Here is a 13,988-nt window from a genome sequence, read left to right on the forward strand (position 1 = left end):
GCTGCCACACTTCAGCTGTCTGTTTAAAGTCATTCCAATCATCTATCTGTCACTTTTCCCTTGATTCCTTGGTGTCTGTGATGTCACTGTGAGCAGAGCTTTATCAATTCCTGACATTATTGCACATGTGCGGGCCACCATGTCCACCAGCACTACAATATATTTACCCCCTGACGTGCTTTGGAGAAAAAAATATACATTTGTCCACCATGTAGTAATTTAATGCTGGTATCTTCATCTTGCCTTGTTGACACATTTTCTATGTAAATTAACCTCCTTGTTTGTTGTGCTATGTGATTTCTATTACTTGTTCAGGCTCGCTCTATAGCAGCATTTGCCGTGTATGGTATGTAATAGCAGTGCTCAGGAAGCCTGGCTCTAAGAATGTATTTGTAATAGAGTTACAAATTTAAGTGGTCAGTGGCCAGTCACTCTGCAGGTTTGTTTATAAATAACAAGCAAAACTACACTACCATACTGCAGCCAGCTCATCCACCTGTTCATGCTTGTATTATCTTGCAATTTATAATAATTAGTATAATAATATATCTTGTAATTATGCTATTATGCCTTCAGAACACTATGATGTATATTAATATTCTTTGTTTTTCACCATAGCATGCAATAATGATAACATACTAATATACACATTGCAAAAAATCTTGTTTGAACCTATGTTTATAATTGGAAGATCTATTACATTAATTTAATCTAATTATGTGACTAATTTTAAATATTATTTGTGCGGTGACAGAACATTTTCAGTGCTCAAATGTGTTAATATGGGTGTAAGTGTAAGACTTAAATCCTGGAGCAAATGCTACTGATGCAGACCTGGATGCAGCTTGTGATTTGTGTGCTACCTTTTATGTGCAGCTTTTCAGAACTTAATTTTCAGATGCAATATGGCCAACTCAAATATTTAACGGAGATTATAGGTCACTGATCTAGATGTGTAGGCATCACAATGGTGAGCATTTTTAACTATTTTCATGTTTTTTGGTAAATATGAGCATCCCATGTGACAGCCATGGCTCTGCAGCAGGAGATTTAAAGGTTGTCTAGTGTTCTCCAGAAAACTTAATAGATTAAAGCTCAATAAATGTGTATAATCCCAAAAGTTGATGTTGAGTGAAGGATATTTGAGTTTGCTACTACTGAACATACAATTATTAACTAAATCAACCATCTTGTGGCTCATTATTATTATTATTATTATTATTTATTTATAAGGCGCCACAAGGTTTCCACAGCGCCGAACACAGTACAAACAATGGACAGTACAGGGTATAACAGTACAGAACAATAAACGAGTAATACCAAGACTTCAGAGACTCCAGGCAAAGCAAATATAATGAAGTTGGAGCAGAAGAGAAGGTAGAGAGACAAGAGGGAGAAGGGCCCTGCTCATAAGAGCTTACATTCTAAAGGGAGGGGAAACAGACAGCTGGCACAAAGGGAGTCAGAGGAGGGGAGCAAGCGCACACCTCTACAGAGGAGGAGCCAGGAGATGAGATCGAGCATGGCGAGAGGGTAAGGTGGAAGGCTGGTAGGCTTTAAGGAAGAGATGGGTTTTGAGTGCCTGTTTGAAGGAGCACAGGTTACGGGACAAACGGATGGAGGTCATTATAATGCAGGGGGGCAGTTCGGGAGAAGTCATTAAAGGTACATTTCCAATTACAGCCTTTACCACCTGTGGCAGTTTCTATTACAGGGAAATGCTGTTTTTTTAGAATAATTTGTTCTCTTAGACTATAGAAGTGAACCTCTGTCCACTGCGATAGCTTTTTCAATAACTTGTGGAATGTTTTCATCGTCATTTTCCCATACTTCAAACCTAAGACCCAGGGCCTCAGATTCAGAAACTCTTCCTGTAGGATCAAAACAAATGCGAGTTAATTGGACAGGTAATGATTTGGATTTCAGAAAATCTATATACTCAACCTTCATCATGCCAAATTATTAAAAGGTAATGTATATAATAATTACAATAACATGTGTGTTCTATAGTAGAATCCAAAAACTGTATAAATATATAGCTATAACAATGCTACATTGGCATTTTAATTTATATATATTTATTTATATATCTATTAGGAAAGATATTTGTATCCTATAAAAATAGAAAAGAAAAAGAAAATTTATGGTTTTCCACATGTAAAGCAATCACAAAGTTTATACAATAGCCAACTTAGAGTCAAACTTATTTATTTCTTCAACCTGGGAGTAGATATGTACTGTTTTTAAAGATGGATTCACTTTGAATAAAATGTCTGGGTAATGTGATGGAATCTTGCTGTGTGACATAAATAAAAATATCAGTGTTATTCAATGGTTCTGGGGATTATGGTAAGGGTAGGTTAAATTCCAGATAACCTCCATTATGAATAGCAAATGAGGATGACTAGCAAGTTACCTATGTTGAAATTGGTCAGGTCCCACGTTGTATTTACATTATATCTGTTTGTGTGATGTTTGGGTGTCTGATGAGATCTCCCTGGTTTCAGCTAAGGCTTTTGTCTTCAAACAATGGATCACAGGAATAGAGCGGTACTATGCTCCCTTTTTCCTATAACTACAAGACTGACTAAATTTGAACTAAGCTTAAATATGTTACACTGCCAATGAGACCCATCCTCCTCCTTACGATAAGGACACCATTGGTCCCTGAAATACTATAGCTTGGTTGACAAACTCAGTCCATGATAGACTTGGACAGACTCCAGCCTATACAAAAAATGCTCAAGAATCCTGTTTCATGAAACCTATCCCATCTCCTAAGGACCAGCAGCTCTTCAAAATCAGTTGACCCATCTAGTATATTAATAAATAACTCTGAATGAGATAAGTCTCCCTTCAATTATATTTTTGTATGTTTGGGTCAAATCTAACTGTAGTTTCTTAATTTTTTTTCACTTAGAAAATCAGTAGGCAAGGCACTCATTAATGTTGATATTGTGGTGCATGAACTATCAAAAACCTCCTCTCTCCACAGAAAGACTGACAGGAATGAAATAAATGTCAGTAAGCGTAAACAGACACGCAACAACTTGTAAGGCCAATTTATTTGTTTTTTAGACACAATTGTCCCCAAATCATTTGTGGGTACAAAATAAACAGCAATCTCAATATAGACTTAGAATTTACCAGACATCAATTGGCAATGTCAGGAAATTCAGTTACCCAATAACTGTGATTAAACTACGAGTGCAATCATTGACTGCCTGCACTAACTGTGACACATACATTTCAGTCCTTTAAATGCCATTCAAGGGTGAGTGTATTTTGTTTTAAAAAAAGAACATTGGGGGAGGGGAATTTTGCTCCACTTAGTTGTGTCTGAGCCTTTTCAAAAATTCTATTCAATTTAAAAAAAAAAATCTATTCTAGTGACTGGGTAAGCTATTATCATTTACTTTACTGTGATTGCACAGTACATGAAAATCTGTATATTTTCATACAATTTTTGGAAACAATGCCACTATTTTTTACTTTTATTTGGTCAAGTTGACTTTTTTGAATTTAATAGATTAGATTGTCAGGAATGCGCTCCCATTGTCCATGATTTTGAGTTGGTTTCTTTAAGGGGTTACACATGATTCTAGCACTCAATCTTTGACTCACCTATCACACAGATTATAGATTTGCTGAATCACCCCCAAACAGTGCTCCCACACCCATACACACCTATGATCTGCCACTACCTATTGAATAAGGGCAATAGGACCCCATTATACTGTCACACACTGGCACACACAATGGTCCTTGTTACATACAGGTTAGCAATGCACACACAAGCAATCAAAGGGCTAGCACATCAAAATTATTTTACAAAAATGTACATGCTGGTACAAATCATGCACCAGCATTCAAAAGATTAACATGGTCAAGCAATATTCTTCATAAAAGGCTAATGAATTTGTTAGAGTATTAAGGACAAAACCTATTCATTTTTAGATTGAATTAAAAGGTACACAGCATTTGGATATAATAAAAAAAATATAATAAATGACAAGCAAAAAAAAATAAATGCAATACAGTTATAAAATAAATGGGATTAAATTACAGAGAATAAAATTTGCTTATCATAATCTGTATGTCTTGGACAATGCAGAATTAAATGGTCAGTCATTCAAATAGATGAGCCTGAATGAACTGACATTTTGTCCTCTCAAATGCATTTAAGCAGGTTTCACTGGGAGTGCTTTCAGAGGGGCAGTGTATATGCTATTGTGGGGGCAGGAAATGTCCCCTAGGTGTCAATTAGAGTTTGCGCACAGATAGTTCAAAACTATTGACCTTCTCTGACATATCCCTGAGACATGTCTCCACATTCAATAAAGCAGATATAACCTCCAGCATATTTACATATCAAATATGATGGAATTACAACACTATCAAGCATTATTCCAAAAGATATGTGACTACTGTGGTTTGCTTGTATAGCTGTTATATATACTTCATAGTCCTTGTGCAGTTATTGCCCCTTAGTACAGAGTGGCACACTGATTTCTCAAAATATGAAATATGAAGACATGTTCTTTGAAGTTAAAATATCCTATATACTTGCATAGATAGCCCTTATCTTTTGCATTCACCTAAAAGGTTAAGTAATTTACACCTAGTGGGCTATGTTGTTTATAAAGATGCCTTAATTAGTAAATCTACTCTACTCTAGTAGGAAAGGACATGCATGAACAGGGGAAATGCATGGTTGTGATTTGCATATGTTAAGTGAGTTTCCTAAAATGAATGTCTGAACTTAATCTAATTATCTCCACCTGGGCTCACTGACCAATGTTTTTAAATACTTTTGTCTGAGGGGAACTAATGTACATTCATATTTATCAACTTAATATTTTATTTGGTGCCTCACCCTGACATAAATCAGGTTTATGAATTATTGCTGATTGCTGATATCTGTCCAACACAGATATTATACAAATTGTTGCAAGTTGTGCTACAAAGCAATGTACATTATTAGGTACTATGTTACATTTTACAATCCAATCCTACTATTCTCTCCTGTAACCTAGGAAAAGTTTATTCTAATATATTTTAGAAGCAGCTGCTTGGTTGGTTAAGTATTGATATAAAGACAAATTCAGTAAAAGTGCAATACACTTCTTCAGACATGACTGCAAATTGTATGAAAAGAAGCCAGATTAGAAAGATTCATTACAAACATAAAGGTCGGTGTTAAAAGCTAATATGCTGAAATGGCCATTCATACAATATAATGTTAACTAAGCCAAGCGTTATAAAACCGGAATCAGAAAGACTGAGAAAGTTTCACTTAGGTAATCCAAGTAAACTCATCAAAGAAACTACTACTACAAAAAAATTGCAAGTTATTTTTATCATATTTATGAGAAATACTTGACACAACGTCGTAGAAAACCCTGTAGCACAACATTGGAGATGAGCACAGACAACAGAATTTTTCAATAGATTTTAGTTGTTTCAGGACTTCAAATCAACTTGCAAAATGTAAAAAATGCCTACAATGTGATTATATGTAAGTACATTTGCTGAAATAATAGTTTAAGCATTGATTTAGAACAACAAGTTCTACAAAGAGAATAATAATAAATTTAACACATTTGAATTATTTTTCTTTCAATGTATTTGTCTCAAACTGTGTTTTAATAAAAAAAATTTCATTGAATCCAAATGCCAAATAAATCAAACTATTGGCCAAATATTGGTCCTGATTGTCAAATCGCAAGCAATACGCTCATCTGTACAGAAAACATTAGAGAACATAATTTCACTTATTATTGTACAAGTGGATGCTTAAACACAAGTTTCAGGACATTAATGCCTGTCACATAACATATGTAATATACCAGTGTAAGTAATTATTCAAATTCATGTTTATCTTCATGCTGGGAGGAAAATATGAATTCTAGCTGAAGAATATATCTTATCTATCAAGTGTTCCAATCACCTGTTGAAAGCGTGTCTGGGTAGATTAATGTTTAACCTGCTTGTGATTGTATTGTCCTATAAACATTTATCACATTATAATTATATAAATATAAAAAGGCCAGTGAATATATATTTGCCATTACATTGGATGTTCAAGCTTTAATTTTTCATGCAAACCCAGAACATGCAGATTTGTAAAATAGATATATAGAACAACTCAAATAGTTCTAACAAATAATACATGTAATTTTTGCATGTTTATGAACATAGTTTAGATACATATGGAAAAAATTATTACATATTTGCAGTGCCGTTTACAAAGCTGCAAAAACAGCAGGGAATGTGCATGCTAGGAAAAAAAACTTAACTTCAGGTTTCTCTATTTACATGACACACCACTATTCTTGTATTCTGCCTCTACCCCCTATAGCAATATTGCACTCCAAACTCTTTAATTTAGCAAGTTCAGAACAAGCATTTAGGTTTAAAATAATTTTCATCTGAAATCCAAATTTTAAGGTTGGCAGGCCAGATAATGTTGGAGAAATAAAAGAGCTTGGGTCATCTCTAATTAAGTTGATCTCTTCCCTCATGTCCCACTAACTTGAACCAAATAGTATGTAAATATCAAATTTATATACTCTCATAAATATTATTCATACATTATGTTTTGCATACTATGTAAACAACAAATATAGGTTAATTCACTAACATGACACAAACTTTTGTGGTATGATAAGTATACAGATTAAAGGGCCAGCAGGGTGGCATCTATGGGTGTGCTAAATCACCATCTGATGGAATAAGGATAAACAATGTTTCTAGTTAAGGGAGGATTAGAGGCCTGAGTGTGTCTTCTTTTGGCAAAAAATAAGTTATTTAAATGAGAATAGTGTAGAGAAGGTGCATGTTGGAGACATTCCCTGAATTGGGAGAGGACACACAGTCATTTACTGCTCACAAAAGGAATTGATTTTCCCAGAACCTCAAAGTTGGCAGATTTTGGAACTTGTTTAATACTTTTAATGAAATGCATTTATTAACTTACTGTTGCACTATGAAAAAGTACAATTTTATGTGTAGTTCTGCAACGTAATATAAATTTTAAAATGTGCAAAAGTGACAAATGAAGACAATCCAGATGTCCCTACACTCATGTGATTAGTTTAAGACAGAAATTCTGTTAAACCAATATGTAACTTAGGAGAGAAACTGAAAAGTTAAACCAAACATGGTGCCAATATGTGTTAGCTTGTCAGATTTTGATGTGGCTTTTCACTGTTTCCACCCTAATCATTTTCAGAGAATTTTTCAGTGGTAGTTACAAAGACCGGGAAGTGGGCTTGCTCATTGAATTGTAGTTAGACAAATATGAACAAACGTGCAAAAAAAGAAGCAGTGCAAGCTTTTTTTCTGGTTATAGTTTTAATGTGTTGCTATTTTACTTCTGCATCATAGACAACTGCATGCGGCAGAATAATCCCTGTTACACTGTAAGAAGGACAAAGGGGAACTTGAGAGGATTCACAGGTGGGCAACCTCATTATTAATGTCATACGTCTACAATAAACTTAACTCTGTTCAGATAATATTCATCTCCAACTCCTTTAACTTGCTTGACATTACTGAATCCTGGCTCTCCTCGTCTGATACCACTTCCGCTGCAGCTCCTATGTGGGACTTTTCTTCTCCAAAAATCCCAGACCAATAGGCTAATGTGGATGCAGAGTGGAAATCCCACTCTCTCAATTGCATCTTAAGGGTGATTCTCCCTTATCCCTTTTTCTACTTTTCCTCCTTCGAGGGCCATTCCAGTTATCTTTTTTTATCCAATCCACCTTTGTGTAGTGGACCTTTACCACCTCCTGCTCCTGTTTTTTTATAACTTGGATAATCTCAATACCCCTATTTATAACCCCACCTACACTGCCACAATTCTCTACATCCCCTCTTTCTTTGGTTTCTACCAATGGACCCCAACACCCATCCACTTTAACAGACATTGCCTTAGACTTTTCTCATATCTACTCTATCTCTGAATTTCTTCAACTCATCCTTCCAAGTCTGATCACACCCCCTTTTCTTCAACGTCTTCCTGCCTCTTGCACCACTCCCAAAAACCAAATTCACATGCATTCAGAATAATTTTGTTGCTCTTGATCCTGCCCTTTTTACTTTTACACTCCTCTCTCTTATTACTATTCTGTCATACCTTAATACGTCTATCTGTGTAACCACACTCTCACCTCAGTACTTGACTTATATTGCCTGCTACAACTTATAGCCTTCAGAGCTCTTACCACTAGCCATGGAACTCCAAACAGACCAGTTACTTACAAAAGTGCTCAAGTTCTGATGAGCGTGGTTAGAGGAATTCTCACTCTAATGTTGATTTCTTCAATTCACATGTATTCTTTCATCTTACAGTTCTGCTAACTCCCTTGATAAACACACCTACTTCTCATATTAAGTCCCTTATTTTCATCCAGCCTTTTAATTCCGATTGGGCAGCACGGTGGCTCAGTGGTTAGCACTTCTGCCTCACAGCACTGGGGTCATGAGTTCAATTCTCGACCATGACCTTATCTGTGTGGAGTTTGTATGTTCTCCCTGTGTTTGCGTGGGTTTCCTCCGGGTGCTCCGGTTTCCTCCCACACTCCAAAAACATACTGGTAGGTTAATTGGCTGCTATCAAAATTGACCCTAGTATGTCTGTCTGTGTGTGTATGTTAGGGAATTTAGACTGTAAGCTCCAATGGGGCAGGGACTGATGTGAATGAGTTCCCTGTACAGTGCTGCGGAATCAGTGGCGTTATATAAATAAATGGTGATGATGATGATGATTGCCTTTTTGCCACTTTCAATTCCCTTTTCTGCCACCACCTTTTCATGGCTACCTGCAACTAGCATACTTCAACCTATCTCTCTCCATTGGCATCTTCCTCCCATCCTTTAAACACACTCTTATGTCACCTACACTCAAAATACCATCTCTTGACTTTGCCTCACTCTCTAACTACTGCCCAATTTCTCTCCTCCCATTCGCTTTCAAACTACTCATCTATAATCACCTCACAAGCTTCCTCTCCTCTCACTCCTCATCAGGCCCTCTCCAGTCTTGTTTCTATCCCTTTCACTCTGCAAAGAATCTAGGTCACTTCTCCATATTCATTCTCCTGGACCTCTCTGCCACATTCGACACCATAGAGCTCTCTCTCCTCCTGCACATCCTATGTTCCATTGGCCTTCATGGTCCTGTGCTCTCCTGGTTCACTTCCTCCTCAACCAATCGTTCCTCTCTGTTTCTACCTCCAGTTCTTCATCTCAACCTCTCCTTCTACCCATTAGGCTGCGTGCTCTGCCCCTTATGCTGTACATTTCCTCCCTTTGTAAACTAATACCCTCCTTCTTCAGTACTATCTCTATGCTGATGGCCCCAAATTTTGAACTCCTTCCCAATTTTCTCTCCTTCTGTCACATGCCGCTCACCCACGGCTGCCACCCGGTAACCTTCATTCCTCATCCCTGCTTCTTCCCCAGCTGTCAGGCCAGCAATCAGCTCTGCACATGTGCAGGTAATCATTTCACCTGTCCCGCTCATCCATTGGTTACCTCTCAGTTATAAGACTCCTCCCAGCACCTCTCAGTGCTGGTTCTTCTCGTTAGACTCCTGGACTGGAAGCAGCTCATGTACTCTGCTACTGCAATCACCTACTACCTGTTCCACCCATTAGTGGTAACTACTGAAGATTTGCTCACTGGGAACTCTCTTAGAGGGCAGCGACTTGCAGAGTGGAAGCTGCCAAGCCCAATTACCCTTGCGGGAACCTCTGGTGAAAACCTTTCACTTTGTTATATTCCGTGCCTCTGGGTGAAGTACCATCAATCCCAGGCAGAACAGAAGGATTCCACTCATCCTAGTGAATTCCAATGTAATGGCAAATATATATTCACTGGCCTTTTTATATTTATATAATTATAATGTGATAAATGTTTATAGGACAATACAATCACAAGCAGGTTAAACATTAATCTACCCAGACACGCTTTCAACAGGTGATTGGAACACTTGATAGATAAGATATATTATTCAGCTAGAATTCATATTTTCCTCCCAGCATGAAGATAAACATGAATTTGAATAATTACTTACACTGGTATATTACATATGTTATGTGACAGGCATTAATGTCCTGAAACTTGTGTTTAAGCATCCACTTGTACAATAATAAGTGAAATTATGTTCTCTAATGTTTTCTGTACAGATGAGCGTATTGCTGGCGATTTGACAATCAGGACCAATATTTGGCCAATAGTTTGATTTATTTGGCATTTGGATTCAATGAAATTTTTTTTATTAAAACACAGTTTGAGACATCCTTTAAACACACTCTTATGTCACCTACACTCAAAATACCATCTCTTGACTTTGCCTCACTCTCTAACTACTGCCCAATTTCTCTCCTCCCATTCGCTTTCAAACTACTTATCTATAATCACCTCACAAGCTTCCTCTCCTCTCACTCCTCATCAGGCCCTCTCCAGTCTTGTTTCTATCCCTTTCACTCTGCAAAGAATCTAGGTCACTTCTCCATATTCATTCTCCTGGACCTCTCTGCCACATTCGACACCATAGAGCTCTCTCTCCTCCTGCACATCCTATGTTCCATTGGCCTTCATGGTCCTGTGCTCTCCTGGTTCACTTCCTCCTCAACCAATCGTTCCTCTCTGTTTCTACCTCCAGTTCTTCATCTCAACCTCTCCTTCTACCCATTAGGCTGCGTGCTCTGCCCCTTATGCTGTACATTTCCTCCCTTTGTAAACTAATACCCTCCTTCTTCAGTACCATCTCTATGCTGATGGCCCCAAATTTTCATCTCCTTCCCAATTTTCTCTCCTTCTGTCACATGCCGCTCACCCACGGCTGCCACCCGGTAACCTTCATTCCTCATCCCTGCTTCTTCCCCAGCTGTCAGGCCAGCAATCAGCTCTGCACATGTGCAGGTAATCATTTCACCTGTCCCGCTCATCCATTGGTTACCTCTCAGTTATAAGACTCCTCCCAGCACCTCTCAGTGCTGGTTCTTCTCGTTAGACTCCTGGACTGGAAGCAGCTCATGTACTCTGCTACTGCAATCACCTACTACCTGTTCCACCCATTAGTGGTAACTACTGAAGATTTGCTCACTGGGAACTCTCTTAGAGGGCAGCGACTTGCAGAGTGGAAGCTGCCAAGCCCAATTACCCTTGCGGGAACCTCTGGTGAAAACCTTTCACTTTGTTATATTCCGTGCCTCTGGGTGAAGTACCATCAATCCCAGGCAGAACAGAAGGATTCCACTCATCCTAGTGAATCCTGACACCTTCTCTCCTTGCTCACGTATACGGCAGTCTCTCTGCTTTGTCCTCATGGATGTGCCAATTTTACATAAGGCTCAGCCTGTCTAGAATAGAGCTCTTTATCTTCCCTTCCTCTAGAGCCTTCAAACCTCTTCATATTCCCATTACAATGGACAATAATACACTTTCCTCTGTCCTCATGTTCACAGTCTCTCTCCGAACCCTGCAGCTTCTACCTTTGAAATATCAATGGGATAAAACACTTTCACTACTGTGACATTGTAATGATACCCCCGACCTATGGAACATTACCACCCTTAGTATGTGTCACTAGGATACTGACCGATTAATGGGAGCAACAACCAGATCCACGAGAGCCCCTTTGGGTATCAAACAAGGGACGGCATGTAACAAAATGCACATGAAGGGCATCAATACATTACACTGAAGAGTATGATAAGTTCTTCTTCAGCAGACAGTGAAATTTATGCCTTCCAAGTTCTATTCTGCCATCTTGGCAGTGGTCTTATCTAATGTCAGACCACTTTTGGCAGGTATAGAAAAGGATGTAGACCTTTAGTCCACGATGTATGGTGCAGCTGTGTTTCTTTTCAATGGCTTAAGGATTTTAAGGCTGATGGAGCTGTAGCCTCCAACCAGTATTTTTCCCTGAATCAAAACAGGTATGACAGCTAGCAGCCTACAGTAGTCCAAGGAAACAAGAGTAGTAACAACAGCAACAATGACAACAACAACATCAATGACCAGCAAAGGTGAGCTGTGGGAAGCAGACACAAATAGGTAGAGGCTGATTGTACATTTAATCCCTTGGTAGATTTTCTTTAGAGACCAGGTACAAAACTTCCCAATTATCTGGTACTATCAGTCCAGTCAACTGCGAACAGTGGCTTATAGCTAAGTTATATTAAGTGGGTGGTCCGATTACACAGTTACAGTATCGTGGTTTGCGCTCCTGGGCCTTTTTTCAGATGATTAAACAGTTTGGCGCTGAACAAAATCCACACTTAAAATCACATTTAAGAAAACATAGAGAAATGTGAGAACTTAAACATCAGCAGTTGAACTAAAGAGAGGGAATTCTTAGCGTGGTACTCCAGTGCTATGTACCTCTCTCTCATCATAGACATCATCAAATATCTCATCTACTCTCTACCACCTACTGTAAGCCCTTCTTGTCTGTCCTTCATTTTACCTGTCTCTCCTCACTTCCATCCATTCTCAACACTGACACTGATTTTCCTCTCCTGCCACTCTGATTCTGCTTTCCAGCTCTACCAATATCGATACTGGCTCCCCATTCCCTAAATAATACAATTTAAACTCCTCACCCTCATATACAAAAGCAGACCTTAAAAACAGACCTGTTCATCAAAGGCTGGAAAAGACACTGCTGACTGCTTACTGAAAACAGGTAGGTGGAACTTTCACATGTACGTCTCAGTAGGAACAAAACTATGTTGGCTCCAAAGCATGGCATACATTAGTTGTTCTAAAGTGTTTACTGTGAAACATACAAAATACACCCAACAAATTCTCATCTTGCATTGTTTCAAATGTTTAGACATAGTTGCAATGCGGTTTTATGGTTAAAATTGTTAGAACTTGACACTATTGTATAAGATGGCCAGTTTAGAAATGTAGACGGTGGTCAGGTTAGAAATGTAGACAGAACACAATATACTGAAATATATTTACTAAACAAATGCATTTGCTTAACCGGGTTGGATAGCTGCTGGTTGGTAGGGTACAGCCTATCCACCACCAGTTGCACAAGGAGTTCCACCTCGCATTGCGTGAAATTAGGTTGCTTCTGCTTGCTGGAGGTAGACTCACTTTGGCCAGATCTCTCTTCCTCAGCAAACATGTCTACAGTGAACTGCGGGTACTGACCAGTACAATGGACTGTTATTTGGCTCCTACAGCTCGGTAAATTAGCATTTCGGAGAACAAAAATGCTGCCTACAGAGCTGCTAAGGCCTGGCTGCAGCCACATTTCAAAGTCTAGGTCTTTCTCTACTAAATGTATCTTTGAATAGGGATAGGTAAAGATTGCTATTCTACAGAAGTCTGACTTCATGGAACTTTCCACCCCCAATATATCTGCAGTCCCCTGGCTACTACTCTGTTCTGAATAAGATGAATCTTGGCGTGAATTTATCTTATTGTAGCACCTCTGAACTCTGCTGAGCTAGAAACATGTGGGAACAAACTACACTCACAGAGGCAGGATATGTTTACAAAATGTATATTATAAAAAATATATATATTTTTCTGTAGGTAGTGAAGAAATTTTACCAGCCCACATCTGAATACAAAAAAATTGAAAAAAATACTTTGAAAGGGGTAATTAAGGAATTGCATGCATGTGCGTTACTCTGTCAATCAGGAATACAGATGCTTGCAGTGCAAAAAGGTACCTTTGCTCATGAATTGCATGAAGAAGCCAATAAAAATGTACAGCTACCTGCGCTAGGTTTTAAATCATGTGAGTTATTTCTGTATTCATCAAGGAATGTATTGCTTGCATAAACTCGATCTAGATCAACAGACTCAGCTTCAGTAAATTTCCATGTAGGGGTCTGAGTGATTCACTGTTGAGAGGCAACTGCTTACAGATAGCAGATGCATTCACAGAGCAAACACAAACTAGTAAGGAAGTTTATTTACCAAAGATGAATCTGTGATACTGTGAAGTA

Source organism: Mixophyes fleayi, chromosome 3 (genome assembly GCF_038048845.1).
Source record: "Mixophyes fleayi isolate aMixFle1 chromosome 3, aMixFle1.hap1, whole genome shotgun sequence".
Lineage (NCBI taxonomy): Eukaryota > Metazoa > Chordata > Amphibia > Anura > Limnodynastidae > Mixophyes > Mixophyes fleayi.